Here is an 8589-nt window from a genome sequence, read left to right as displayed (position 1 = left end):
GTAAGGCAAAACCTCCATGTGCCTTTTAGAATCCGCATCACCTGTCCACTGCCGAGTCCATAATACTCTCCTGGCAGAAATGGACATTGCATTAATTCTAAATGCCAGCCGGCAAATATCCCTCTGTGCATCTCTCATATATAAGACTACGTCTTTAATGTGCTCTATGGTTAGCAATATAGTGTCCCTGTCAAGGGAATCAATATTATCAGACAGGGAATGAGACCACGCTGCTGCAGCACTGCACGTCCATGCTGAAGCAATAGCAGGTCTCAGTATAGTACCCGAGTGTGTATACACAGACTTCAGGATAGCCTCCTGCTTTTTATCCGCAGGCTCCTTTAAGGCGGCCGTATCCTGAGACGGTAGTGCCACCTTTTTTGACAAGCGTGTGAGCGCTTTGTCCACCATCGGGGATGCCTCACAACGTACCCTGTCCTCTGGCGGGAAAGGGTACGCCATTAGTAACTTTTTAGAAATCACTAATTTTTTATCAGGGGATGCCCACGCTTCTTCACACACTTCATTTAACTCATCTGAAGGGGGAAAAACCACTGGTTGCTTTTTCTCCCCAAACATAATACCCTTTTTAGTGGTACCTGCGTTAATGTCAGAAATGTGCAACACATTTTTCATTGCCGTAATCATGCAACGGATAGCCTTAGTGGAATGTACATTTGTCTCGTCGTCGTCGACACTGGAGTCAGACTCCGTGTCGAGATCTGTGTCTGCCATCTGAGGTAGCGGGCGTTTTTGAGCCCCTGATGGCCTTTGAGATGCCTGGGCAGGCACAGGCTGAGAAGCCGGCTGTCCCACAGCTGTTATGTCATCAAACCTTTTATGTAAGGAGTTGACACTGTCGGTTAATACCTTCCACATATCCATCCACACTGGTGTCGACCCCGCAGGGGGTGACATCACATTTATCGGCACCTGCTCCGCCTCCACATAAGCCTCATCAAACATGTCGACACAGCCGTACCGACACACCGCACACACACAGGGAATGCTCTGACTGAGGACAGGACCCCACAAAGTCCTTTGGGAAAACAGAGAGAGAGAGTATGCCAGCACACACCACAGCGCTATATAATTAGGGATTTACACTATTACAGAAAGTGATTTTTCCCTATAGCTGCTTAACATGTATAGTTTGCACCTAAATTTAGTGCCCCCCCTCTCTTTTTAACCCTTTGAGCCTGGAAACTGCAAGGGAGAGCCTGGGGAGCTGTCTTCCAGCGGAACTGTGAAGAGAAAATGGCGCCAGTGTGCTGAGGGAGATAGCCCCGCCCCCTTCTCGGTGGGCTTATCCCGCTCTTTTATTAATATTATGGCAGGGGATTTTTACACATATATAGTTTATTAGACTATATTATGTGTTTTTTTGCCATGTTAAGGTACTCTACTTGCAGCCCAGGGCGCCCCCCCCCAGCGCCCTGCACCCATCAGTGACCGGAGTATGTGGTGTGCATGGGGAGCAATGGCGCACAGCTGCAGTGCTGTGCGCTACCTTAAAGAAGACCGGAGTCTTCAGCCGCCGATTTTCTCCTCGGAATCTTCCGTCTTCTGGCTCTGCAAGGAGGACGGCGGCACGGCTCCGGGACCGGACGACCGAGGCTGGGCCTGTGTTCGATCCCTCTGGAGCTAATGGTGTCCAGTAGCCTAGAAGCCCAAGCTAGCTGCAAGCAGGTAGGTTCGCTTCTCTCCACTAAGTCCCTCGTAGCAGTGAGTCTGTTGCCAGCAGATTTCACTGAAAATAAAAAACCTAATAAATACTTTCTTTACTAGGAGCTCTGGAGAGCCCCTAGTGTGCAACCAGCTCGAGCCGGGCACAGATTCTAACTAAGGTCTGGAGGAGGGGCATAGAGGGAGGAGCCAGTGCACACCAGATAGTACCTAATCTTTCTTTTAGAGTGCCCAGTCTCCTGCGGAGCCCGTCTAATCCCCATGGTCCTTACGGAGTTCCCAGCATCCACTAGAACGTCAGAGAAAGATTTTTTTGTTTTTGTTTCAGTAGGAGTAGCGTTTAAATCCAGCCTCCTTTTTAGGACACCCAGCTGTACAAAACAGGCTAGCAGGATCCTCTCGCTCACACGCCGTCCTGCATAAGCCGCCGCTGTCGCATCTTCTCCTATCCCCTTCCCTCGACCGCCTCCAGCGTCTCTGCCTGTCCACTCCTCCCACGCCTCTGCCATTGCCCCCAACCACCAAAGTCTTGTCGGCTGCGGTGAGGTGAGCCCGCCAGAGCCACTATACATGCCGGGGTGCCTGGCTGGAGGGACAATGGGGCCTCCTCCTGACCTCCAGGTAACTGCTCTGCCGGACACCTCTCCTGAAGTATTGTGCTGCTGCTAACTGCTTCTCTATTTTGCTCTCTCACTGCCTCTCTCCCATGCCCTCCTTTCTGCGCCCTCTTTCTCTCTCCCCGATGCCACCCCACGCCCCTCTCCTCACGCCTCCCTGTCTCTCTCCCATGCCTCTCTCTCTCTCTCTCCATGCCCCCCATCTCCCAATGCCCTCCCCCTCTCTCTCTCCCGGTCCTCATGCCCCCACCTCTCTCCCTTTCCATGCCCACCACCCCCTTCATGTCTCTCCCTCTTTCTCTCTGCCTCTTCATGTATATGTATATATATATGTGTATATATATATATATATATATATATATATAAAATCTCACATCTGGAAACCCCTCCCTAAAAATCCTGTGTTTGCCCCTGGGTGAGAGGGAACAAGAGACATGATGGAGAGCGAGATGTGGGAGAATGAGAGAAGTGGGAGTGTGGCAGAGTGAGAGAAGTGGGGGTTGTGGGAGAATGAGAGACGTGGCTGTGTGGGAAAGAGACAGAGGTTAGGTGGTCAGCTATTGCCCCTAACACACTTAATATGTGGGCAGTAAGCCCCCACTCCAATGCTCCTACATCCTGGCACCCCAAATCTACAGCACCAGCAAGCCATGCTACAACACCCTGTGCCCTGTGTATAGGTGATAAGGCAGGTGCATAGGGGTATGTGTACAGGGGATGGAACATTGGGGGTATGCAGCATACCAATGTTCATAGAGACACTGTCCGCCTACTTCGATGACATCACAAGGTGGAGAGAAGTTGGTAGGTTGGCTGGTCTGATGAAAAGTTGGTTAGATGTGTGGAGCACTAATGAAAAGTTGGTTAGATGTGTGGAGCACTGTTTTAGTTGGACAGACAAGTTGGACGGTTGGAAGTTTGGAGAGCTGGAGAAAAGTTGGTCTGATGTATAGCTAGCATAAGATATAGCAGTAGTGGGAAGAAGGGTGCAACCTTTTGCCAGCAGGTGACATTAGTAACAGAAGAGGTGTGAGGTGGACATACTGCAGTAGATAGGACAGTAGTGGGAAGGATGGTGTGACGAAAGCCCAGCAGTCTGGATTCTAGACAGCATACAGTGGCATCCGGACGTATAGCTGTATTTTTACCCTACCCTACCCCACCCCTCCCGCAGCCACACCCTAACCTCCTCCTCCTGCAACCTAACCCTAACTTACGATACATACAATATCACCTATCTTTTTACAAAAAAAAATCTGTAAATTGGGCACACCTTTTAAGAAATCAATACTAATATATATATATATATATATATATATATATATATATATATATATATATATATATATATATATATATATATATATATACTGGAAAAAAAGGCTGCGGCACTCAGGGTCTTGTAGAGCAATCAAATGTGTATTGGCATCACCTTGACAACGGGGTTAGACACCCCGAAACGTTGGTGTTTTATTTTGTGATGCCAATACACATTTGATTGCTCTACAAGACCCTGAGTGCCGCAGCCTTTTTTTCCAGTATCCAGTTTTACTGATGGCACCGGGGCACGCAGACCCTATATAGGAGTGCCGGGTTATCTTCCATAAATAAATATATATATATATATATATATAAGCTGCTCCTTATAAAATGACTTCGTTAACATATTTGGGATTTTATAACACTGACTGCTTCGGAATATTCATCAGACATATTGTCTCAAAATCTGCATACCCAGATTACGGATAAAGTAAAGGATCATCTTAATAGCCAATAATAAGATTTTACTCACCGGTAAATCTATTTCTCGTAGTCCGTAGTGGATGCTGGGGACTCCGTAAGGACCATGGGGAATAGACGGCTCCGCAGGAGACTGGGCACATCTAAAGAAAGATTTAGGACTATCTGGTGTGCACTGGCTCCTCCCCCTATGACCCTCCTCCAAGCCTCAGTTAGGAACTGTGCCCGGAAGAGCTGACACAATAAGGAAGGATTTTGAATCCCGGGTAAGACTCATACCAGCCACACCAATCACACCATATAACACGTGATAGGAACCCCGGTTAACAGTATGATAACAATTGGAGCCTCTGAAGAGATGGCTCACAACAAAACCCGATTTTTGTAACAATAACTATGTACAAGTATTGCAGACAATCCGCACTTGGGATGGGCGCCCAGCATCCACTACGGACTACGAGAAATAGATTTACCGGTGAGTAAAATCTTATTTTCTCTGACGTCCTAGTGGATGCTGGGGACTCCGTAAGGACCATGGGGATTATACCAAAGCTCCCAAACGGGCGGGAGAGTGCGGATGACTCTGCAGCACCGAATGAGAGAACTCCAGGTCCTCCTCAGCCAGGGAATCAAATTTGTAGAATTTAGCAAACGTGTTTGCCCCTGACCAAGTAGCTGCTCGGCAAAGTTGTAAAGCCGAGACCCCTCGGGCAGCCGCCCAAGATGAGCCCACCTTCCTTGTGGAATGGGCTTTTATTGATTTAGGCTGCGGTAATCCTACCGCAGAATGCGCCAGCTGAATAGTGCTACAAATCCAGCGCGCAATAGACTGCTTAGAAGCAGGAGCACCCAGCTTGTTGGGTGCATACAGGATAAACAGCGAGTCAGTTTTTCTGACTCCAGCCGTCCTGGAACATAAATTTTCAGGGCCCTGACTACGTCCAGCAACTTGGAATCCTCCAAGTCCCTAGTAGCCGCAGGCACCACAATAGGTTGGTTCAAGTGAAAAGCTGAGACCACCTTCGGGAGAAACTGAGGACGAGTCCTCAATTCTGCCCTATCCATCTGGAAAATCAGATAAGGGCTTTTTCAAGACAAAGCCGCCAAATCTGAAACCCGCCTGGCCGAAGCCAGGGCCAACAGTATGACCACTTTCCACGTGAGATATTTTAATTCCACAGTCTTAAGTGGTTCGAACCAATGTGATTTCAGGAATGCCAAAACCACATTGAGATCCCAAGGTGCCACTGGGGCACAAAAGGAGGCTAAATATATGCAGAACTCCTTTGACAAAAGTCTGAACTTCAGGCAGTGAAGCCAGTTCTTTCTGGAAGAAAATCGACAGAGCCGAAATCTGGACCTTGATGGACCCCAATTTGAGGCCCAACGTCACCCCTGCTTACAGGAAGTGTAGGAATCGACCCAGTTGAAATTCCTCCTTCGGGGCCTTCATGGCCTCACACCAAGCAACATATTTCCGCCAAATGTGGTAATAATGTCTTGCGGTGACATCCTTCCTGGCTTTGATCAGGGTAGGGATGACTTCCTCCGGAATACCCTTTTCCTTTAGGATCCGGTGTTCAACCGCCATGCCGTCAAACGCAGCCGCGGTAAGTCTTGGAACAGACAGGGTCCCTGCTGCAGCAGGTCTTGTCTGAGCGGCAGAGGCCAAGGGTCCTCTGCCAGCATCTCTTGAAGTTCCGGGTACCAAGTCCTTCTTGGCCAATCCGGAGCCACGAGTATAGTTCTTACTCCTCTACGTCTTATAATTCTCAATACCTTGGGTATGAGAAGCAGAGGAGGAAACACATAAACCGACTGGTACACCCACGGTGTCACTAGAGCGTCCACAGCGATCGCCTGAGGGTCCCTTGACCTGGCGCAATATCTTTTCAACTTTTTGTTGAGGCGGGACGCCATCATGTCCACCCGTGGTCATTCCCAACGGTTTAACCACATTTGGAAAACTTCTGGAAGAAGTCCCCATTCTCCCGGGTGTAGGTCGCCCATCGGAGAATCCTTGTGGCTTCTGCCATCGCCATCCTGCTTCTTGTGCCGCCCTGTCTGTTTACATGGGCGACCGCCGTGATGTTGTCTGAATGGATCAGTACCGGCTGGTTCTGAAGCAGGGGCCTTGCTTGGCTTAGGGCATTGTAAATGGCCCTTAGCTCCAGAATAATTATGTGAAGCGAAATCTCCTTGGAAATTTCTTCCCTGTGTGACTGCACCCCAGCCCCGAAGGCTGGCCTCCGTGGTCACCAGGACCCAGTCCTGTATTCCGAATCTGCGGCCCTCTAGTAGATGAGCCCTCTGCAGCCACCACAGCAGCGACACCCTGTTTCTTGCCGACAGGGTTATCCGTTGTTGTATCTGTAGATGGGACCCGGACCATTTGTCCCACAGGTCCCACTGGAACGTCCTTGCGTGGAACCTTCCGAATGGAATTATGCTTCGTACGAAGCTACCATTTTTTCCAGGACTCGTGTGCTTCCACTGGAAGAAACACTCTTTTCTGGTCTGTGTCCAGAATCATTCCCAGGAACAGAAGACGTGTCGTCGGGACCAGCTGTGACTTTGGAATATTGAGAATCCAGTCGTGCTGTTGTAGCACTTCCCGAGAGAGTGCTACCCCTACTACCAACTGTTCTTTGGACCTCGCCTTTATCAGGAGATCGTCCAAGTACGGGATAATAAAAACTTCCTTCCTGCGAAGGAGTATCATCATTTCGGCCGTTACCTTGGTAAAGACCTTCGGTGCCGTGGACAACTCCAACGGCAGCGTCTGGAACTGATAGTGACAGTCCTGTACCACACATCTGAGGTACTCCTGGTGAGGAGGGTAAATGGGGACATGCAGGTACGCATCCTTGATGTCCAGGGAGACCCTGTAATCCCCCTCGTCCAGGCTCGTAATAACCGCCCTGAGCGATTCCATCTCGAACTTGAATCTTCTGATATAAAAGTTCAAGTATTTTAATTTTAAGATGGGTCTCACCGAACCGTTCTGTTTCGGTACCACAACCATTCTGGAATAGTAACCCCTTCCTTGCTGAAGGAGGGGCACCTTGACAATCACTTGTTGTGATTATAGTGTTGAATAGCCACCAACACTGCCTCCCTGGCAGAGGGAGGTGCCGGTAAGGCAGATTTTAGGAAACGGCGGGGGGGAAGAACGTCTCGAACTCCAGCCTGTACCCCTGAGATACTACTTGAAGGACCCAGGGATCCATGTGAGAGAGCCCACTGGGCGCTGACATTTCTGAGACGGGCCCCCACCGTACCCGGGTCCGCCTGAGCAGCCCCAGCGTCATGCTGTGGACTTACCGGACGCAGGGAGGACTTCTGCTCTTGGGAACTAGCTGTGCGCTGCAGCTTTTTCCTCTACCTTTGCCTCTCGGCAGAAAGGATGAGCCTCTAGCCCTCTTGCTTTTCTGGGGCCGAAAGGACTGTACTTGATGATACGGTGCTTTCTTTTGTTGTGGGGTAGCCTGTGGCAAAAAAGTCGATTTCTCAGCAGTAGCTGTGGAAACGAGGTCTGAAAGACCATCCCCAAACAGTTTTACCCCCTTATAGGGCAAAACTTCCATGTGCCGATTCGAGTCGGCATCGCCTGACCATTGGCGAGTCCATAACCCCCGTCTGGCGGCAATGGACCTAGCGCTTATTTTTGATGCCAGCCGGCAAATATCCCTCTGTGCATCACGCATGTATAAGACCACGTCTTTTATATGCTCTATTGTCAGCAAAATATTGTCCCTATCCATAGTTATTTTCCGACAGGGAATCTGACCACGCAGCGGGAGCACTGCACATCCATGCCGAAGCAATGGCTGGTCGCAATATAATGCCCGAGTGTGTGACTATATCTCTCAGGGTAACCCCCTGCTTTTTATCAGCAGGTTCCTTCAGGGCGGCCGTATCCGGAGTCGGTAGTGCCACCTTTTCTGATAAGCGTGTAAGCGCTGTATCTACCCTATGGGGTGTTTCCCAACGTGACCTATCCTCTGGCGGGAAAGGGTACGCTGCCAATAACCGTTTAGAAATTATCAATTTCTTACCGGGGGAAGACCACGCTTCCTCACACACCTCATTTAATTTCTCAGATGCAGGAAAAACTACTGGTAGTTTTCGGTCACCAAACATAATACCCTTTTATGTGGTACCTGGGGTATTATCATAAATGTGTAATACATTTTTCATTGCCTCAATCATGTAACGGGTGGACCTATTTGGAGGGTACACTAGTCTCATCGTCGTCGACACTGGAGTCGGTATCCGTGTCGACATCTGTTTCTGCCATCTGAGGTAGCGGGCGTTTTTAGAGCCCCCCATGACATTTGAGACGCTGGAACAGGCACAAGCTGAGTAGCCGGCTGTTCTGTGTCGTCGACCTTTTGTGTAAGGAGTTGACACTTTCACGTAATCCTTCCATAAGTCCAACCACACCGGTGTCGATCCCGCAGGGGGTGACATCACATTTACAGGCATTCGCTCCGCCTCCACATCATTATCCTCCTCATACATGTCGACACAGCCGTACCGACAC

This window comes from Pseudophryne corroboree, chromosome 2 (assembly GCF_028390025.1).
Source record: "Pseudophryne corroboree isolate aPseCor3 chromosome 2, aPseCor3.hap2, whole genome shotgun sequence".
Taxonomy (NCBI): domain Eukaryota; kingdom Metazoa; phylum Chordata; class Amphibia; order Anura; family Myobatrachidae; genus Pseudophryne; species Pseudophryne corroboree.
This window is presented reverse-complemented; position numbering follows the sequence as displayed.